The sequence below is a fragment of the Seriola aureovittata genome, chromosome 7 (assembly GCF_021018895.1).
Source record: "Seriola aureovittata isolate HTS-2021-v1 ecotype China chromosome 7, ASM2101889v1, whole genome shotgun sequence".
NCBI lineage: Eukaryota > Metazoa > Chordata > Actinopteri > Carangiformes > Carangidae > Seriola > Seriola aureovittata.
In genome coordinates this window covers 4,526,677-4,533,253 of record NC_079370.1, presented here as the reverse complement: position 1 = coordinate 4,533,253, position 6,577 = coordinate 4,526,677, and the positions used below count along the sequence as shown (strand labels likewise).

The 6,577-nt window shown below is 47.0% G+C and overlaps 1 long non-coding RNA gene across 5 annotated transcripts in view; it reads right to left on the bottom strand.

Moving 5' to 3' along the window:
• The window catches only part of LOC130172604 (uncharacterized), a 16,150-nt gene extending 13,978 nt beyond the window's left edge, over positions 1-2,172 (bottom strand). Inside the window, exons 1-2 of one of the 5 annotated variants that reach the window (XR_008828306.1) lie at positions 1,937-2,172; positions 14-64 (exon numbers count right to left, since the gene is read on the bottom strand). This is a non-coding gene — a long non-coding RNA (uncharacterized LOC130172604). Of the gene's footprint in view, positions 1-13; positions 65-523; positions 539-1,936 lie in introns of those variants that run through there. The other 4 variants (XR_008828305.1, XR_008828309.1, XR_008828308.1 and 1 more) reach the window with 4 other exon arrangements.
• Positions 2,173-6,577: the final 4,405 nt, after the last annotated feature.

Below are 6,577 nucleotides of genomic sequence, written 5' to 3'. Positions count from 1 at the left end.
TTGCCCATATTACCTACAGTAAAGCCACGTGTTGTGAGGCCGCTGAATGTCTCTCCAGGGATCCCTGGAAAAAAGAGACGATCATTTTATTCTTCAAATGGACCACACAGCACGGAGGAGCCAAAATTACCCATTTTACACACGACAGGCTCCGTTCAAAGAGCAAGGACAATCAGCAAACTGCATTTTCCTCCAACAAGGAAAAAAAATGTTTAAAAAGAAAAAAAAAAAGAGACAGTTTTGATGGGCGTGAAAAGGCGCGAGCTTCAGCTGTGGTTCGTGTGACGCTTCAGCAGCAGCTCGTTCATCACAGCTCTCATTGTGCTGAAGCCGAGGACTCAACATGAAGGAGTCCGGCTGCAGAATTATGACTTATTACTTACAATACACTGCAATGGCACACACAACTTTGTCTCTCTACGTGTGTGTGTGTGTGTGTTTGTGTGTGTGTGTTCTATTCAATAAATTAATAAGTTTAAAAAAAAAAAACATTTGCAAAAAACAAAACAAAATTCAATTCTACCTGTTCATCTTCTTTTTCATTTCATTTCCCTCTGCTCCTCGTGCACTGACCCCTGCCTCCTGCACGCGCACTAATTCCCTCATGTTCATCATGTGAAACGTTGCATAATCTCGAGATTTATTTATTTATTTTTAATTATTTTCTGCTTCAAACACCCTCCTCCCACTCTCTCTCTCTCTCTCTCTCTCTCTCTCCTCTTTCCCTCTCTAAGCTCCACAGCCTCAGTTTTTCTTGTGGGGTCGCACACGTGTTCTCGGCACCAGGCCTCGTATTCGGCGCACACGTGTGCCACTGGATATTTGGCCTCGCGATCCCTTTATCCGCCAAAACTATGGGTGTGAACGCCACCACTTTGTCTTATTACGGATGCATTGCAGGCCTGTGCGCCCGTGGTAATCCTCATATCTGAGCCTCGTGGCCGAGCAGAGTCCTGCGAGGGCTTAATTTGAAAAGAGAGAGAGAGAAAAGATTTTCTCTTTTTGTTTCCAGACCGTGGTGCTGTCAGACTGGGTGGGTTTTGGTGCCATATGCTGCCTGCTCTGCCTCTGCCGCTCCCGCTGCTACACGGCTAGCAGAGCTGTGAGAAGTGACCCTGCTCGGTGCTTGGAGATGTGTATGAGGAATGAAATCAGGGCTGAAAGCGCCTTTTGGCCTCAGTGGCTCCCTGTGAATGGCGCATATGAAGCCTGTGCACAATGCGTCATTGAGGCTGTGGACAGAAAAAAAAGAGGAGTTCTCCCTCTAAAGCAGAGCCAGAGCACGGCTAATGACAAGTTGCTCTTTCACTAATATATTTCATCATTGAGCCACAGAGTGCAGCTTTGTTTCTGCATCCTCATCTGTGACCTTTCACTGGACCTGAGCACTGAGCCGTCACACACGTTCATTCTCTAAAACCGTCCCGCCTCCACAGCCCTTGATGCAGTTTGAAAATATTATAAATAAAAGACTAAATGTTCATATTTTGCGCTGAACCATATGTTTCCATCTGCCATTAGCTCCCAGCTGCTTCTATTCTGAAGGAGCGAGCAGCCTCTGCCCCCCCCCCCCCCCCCTCCTCGGTGCATCAGGACGGAAACACAGGCAGAAATAAGAGATGATATTAAATTCAGAAGTGAAAAACCTGCTGCACGAGCACCCATCGCCCATTTTCTCCTGCAGCTGCTGCTGCTGCTGCTGCTGCCACATCCAGACACACACAGGCTGCACACACGCACCCTGCTCCGCTGTCTGTGAGCAGGTTTTTGGCGACGCACTCTGCGCGGATGCAAAACGCAAACGCGCTTTCCTTTCGTTATTTTCAGCCAATATTCCGCACCTTGCCTTCACCATCCCCTCCCTCCCTCCACTTCCACCACCTCCACCACCACCACCATCCCCGTGGAGAAAACACAGGTTACATTTCATACTCACGCCGTTGCCTGCGAGTCTTTGCGGCGTCCGCTCTTCATAAAAAGCCCGAGAAGCGAGCGGCTCGGGAGATGGAGACCGACTGAGCTGCCGGAGGCTGGACCGCACGGTCTTCATGGCTGCGGCTGCTCGTGACGTCTCTCTGGCTCCGTCCATTCAGCTTCCCTCGGACGGGTTTTCCCCCTGTTTTATTATCATCCCCATTATTTCCCGCGGAGGTGGATCTCGACGGCCCCCCTCCTCCTCCTCCACCACCACCTCCTCCTCCTCCTCCTTCTTCTTCTGCCCGCGCCGTCGCTCGCACTCGCCATTCCTCGCGTCAGATGCAATATGAACTAAGACATGCCTGCTCTAAAAACATATATCGCCACCAAGGCCCTCCCCTTTATGACACGATGCAGGTCTGTTCTTTTTTGTCTCCACCCTCTTAAAAAAAAAAAAAGAAAGAAAGAAAGAAAAAAAAAGAAAGAAAGAAAGCAGACGTGCTCGCGAATAAACATGGATGCTGAAGTTCTCTGCTCATGTGGATCAGAATTTCTGGAAAGAATTCGTGTTGGATTTCTTCATTTGCTGAGATGAAAATCAAACAGACGGATCCAGATGTTGGCCTCCGTCCTCATCCAGCACAAACTCTACACACACACAGTCCTAATTAATTCCCTAATTACGCACAAACGGGGAACATAAGCGCCTCCACACCAGCAGCCTCCTCTCGGCTGCTGCGGGTGTCTCTCACATATCAAGTGTCGTTTGGAGCCTCGTTTTGGCTCATGTGGGATTATTAAAAAAAAAAAAAAGAGAGAAAAAAGTTTCGTGTAATCTTGTCTGGCTACTAGTATTCGTTTGACACAAAGCCCCCGGCGGAGACTGCGGCCTCCGCTCATGCGCCTGGATCAAGTGCGCACATCCACTATTCTCATTGTCTGCGTCTTTGATACAGAGGAGTCCAGGAATGTGACCAGGGGGGTGAAGACCGTGCAAATCAGCTTTTACTGTCACCGCCGAGCCCAGAGCCCGCAGACAAGAGCCAAGAAAGGGGGTCTGGGTCACTTGATTATCATAATAATCAGATCGCGGGGATAAAAATCTCCTTTGAATAAATTACTGCTTCAATAGGAGGCGCGACTGCCAAAGAGACAACTTTGTCAGGCCCCGGTTTGTTGTCGGGGGGTTCCTCTCTGCCTACCAATGTCCCGGGCTCCCCTTTTCTTTCTCTCTAAATTTTGGACGCTTTCCTGGAGATCAAACTCTAAATACGGCTACTGTTTCTCTCCTCCCCTCCTCTCGCCCGCGCCGATGCCTGGTTACCGAGTCCGGGCAGGCAGGCAGGCGGGCGGGCAGGCCCCGAGCTGCTCTTGGGAAAGCGAAGTGGTTGGTGGTGGCTAATGGGCTAAGGACCGGGGCACAATAGGCCGGGTGCACCATCCAACCCAGCCAACTCACCCCCTCCTCCCACTCCTCCTCCCCTCTTCCTCACCCCTCCACCCATCATCCCTCTCTCTCTCTCTCGCTCTTATTCCGTCGGCTGCATGGGAACCCGGGCACCGAGGTTGGACCAAGGGGCCGTTCAGCTTTGCGGTGGCACATCCCAAGTTCATTAGTACTCATCAGGCCATTCTTGCATGCTCACCCACCTCCCCTCCTCTCCCCTCCCTCACCCACTTTACTCTGCACAGGCCTGAGTTTCAGATCCAGCTCATACAGTATTTGCCTGTAAATGGAGATCTCTGCAACTGAAGCTGGATCAGAATGAAAACCAGACCAACAGGTGCAAACTGGATCTGAACATGACTGCAGCACCTTCAACACCGTCTACACTTCTCATTTTGATTACAGCTACAACTGGACCTGTTTCCTGTTTAATACCACAACTGCATCCACAGCTGAAGCTGCAGTGTCACCAGAACTTTCTACCTAATTAAAACTGTAACTACTTGCAACCAAAGGTGCAGAAGTTTTAACATCCTTTAATTAAATGAAATTAGACATTCAACATCTCCAGGATAATCGTTGGTGATGCATTAAAATGTGAGCAGAATTTTCATTATGTGCAGCCCCCCCCCCCCCCCCATTACCTGCTGCTCTGCTGGACAGTTTAACCTGTAATGTTACATCCTGTTGTGCATGAGTCAGTTTCCACCTTTTCCTGGAACATGTGTGGCTGTAACTGTGACGAGAGCTGGAACAATTACAATCAGTGTTATAATAATAGTAGTGCCACTGATATTTTTGATACGAGATTAATCATTAAAGTCATTTTCAAGCAGAAATTCCAAACTCAGATGTCTGGGTTTACGTCTTTTCTTGCTCTAATTTCATATTAAACTAAATAAATATTGGTACTGGACAGTTGCTGGGACAAGACGGGATGTGTCTGGGATGATTTTGATCTGACGGTTTCAGACAAAGAATAAATCAAGATAATAATTATCACAATCATCAATAATAAAAAATAAACGGGTGCAGCTCAGGTGGATCAGTTTCTCTCCACACTTCAGATAAACTGTGTGAATGATTCATTCAGCAGCTCGACGAGGGCGACCAGCGTCTCTGCAGCTGATCCGCTCCACAGACGTGATGATGTCTGGCATCGTGACCGGTTCATGACCGAGACCTGTGACAGTCTGCAGCATGTGCTGCTCAGTTTCATAAAAACCCCTTAATATTTAATAAATGTTCGACACGGCAGAGTCCTGCAGGCGCTGGGAAATAGATGGACGGTCTGAAATAAACACTTTAAATCACTAAAGATACTAAAAGACTCGTCTTTACTCTGCAGCTGCAGATCAGGAGTTTCAACTTGTGCTTAAAAATAATCAAGTATTAATATAAAGTGAGTTGCATTTCATTAAGATAATTAGAAAGTAAAAAAGACATAAGTGCAGTGTGTCTGAAAATATATATTTATACTGTAAACTACTGACAGTCCAACAAAATCCAACAAGTCAGACCCGGTTTTAACACGACGAGGCTCGTTATAATATTTAGTTTAGTTTATTTATTCATCATTTAACAGGGACGATGTGATTTAACACGGTTCAGCCGTGTTGTTGTTATTTTTCCTCCCTCTGTAAATTTAAAGGCCAAATCTCTAGTTAATGGCCCAACACACAACAGGTGCTTTCACATATAATATAATATCATATCATAAAATAAATATTTTGTGTTTTTCAATTGGAGAAAAAAAAACGGATAATTTGAATTATTTGATGTGATCTGCAGAAATTGAATTTGAAACAAGAGAACAGAAACGTCACTAACTCTGTGACAGCAGGTCTCCGTCCTGCACGTCCAGGCTTCTGTTTCTGTGTTGTTGTTGTTTTGTTTCCATGTTTACATCTCAGATAGCGTCTTCTACCCAGCAGCAGGATGTGTTCACAGCCCACACACTGTCTACACTGAGCCACAAAACCTCAGTCCGCCACTTCAGCTGCTGACCAGCATGTAAAACACCTCCATGAATGGAAGCAGGAACCAAGAGCCAAGAAAAAGAAGAAAAAGACTCAGGCAACGGTGGAGACGGAAAGAAGAGAGCAGAAGATGTTTCAGATCTTTTTTCTTTTCCGTTTATTGTGGGAGTTGCTCTTTTCTGTTGCAGAGATCTGATGTGTTCTCGTTTAGAAAGAGACATCCCCGTCAAAACTCACATCCCACTAATCTTAATTACAGCCACTGAGTCAAGTCTGCGGTTCTGGATTTAACATTCATTTGAATTATAGCTTTTATTTTATTTTTTTGTTGTTTGTTTGTTTTTAAGGTAAATGATTGGAAAGTTTTTATTTCACAGAATTCACTGTAAAATCCACCATGTTGATTTAGTCCACATGACTAGGATGAAACTCTAGGCTGAGTTAAAAAACCAAAAGCGGGTCAAATGTCCTACAAAGTCTGACTCCTGGAGGCTCCCGAAGGCTCCCGGAGGCTCCCGGAGGCTCCTGGAGGCTCCTGAAGGCTCCCGGAGGCTCCTGCAGGCTCCCGGAGGCTCCCGGAGGCTCCTGCAGGTTCCTGCAGGCTCCTGCAGGCTCCCGGAGGCTCCCGGAGGCTCCTGGAGGCTCCCGGAGGCTCCTGGAGGCTCCTGGAGGCTCCTGAAGGCTCCTGGAGGCTCCTGGAGGCTCCTGAAGGCTCCTGGAGGCTCCTGAAGGCTCCTGGAGGCTCCTGGAGGCTCCTGGAGGCTCCGGCTCAGGAGATCACATGGATGAAAACATAAATACATGCACTTGAAAGGTTGTGGTTTGTTCTGCGGAGGATTTGAACCCTGAACCTTCTGCTCTCCGTCATCAGACGTGACGCTGCGTCTGTTCAGAGCTGATCCACGTTTTCATTGTTGAGCATCTTTTTCAGCTTTTAATTTACGGTTCAGCGTCAGGTGCACGCTTCCCTCTGTTCTTATGAATTTAATTTGTGATTAAAAAAAAATAAAAGCAACAGATTTATCCTGCAAGGATTTGTCAGGACATGCAACATGAGTCAGGACTTTTACTTTGACCGGTCTCCGCTCACTCCAGCTCTGATGTCACACGTTTTATTCATTAAGTTTTATTCAGGGTGAAGAAGAGTCGTGGCTGCGAGGACGTGAAGAAGAAACATAGAGAGCGTTAAAGAGATGGATAAACAGCATGCGGGAATCCATCCCATAACAAGACT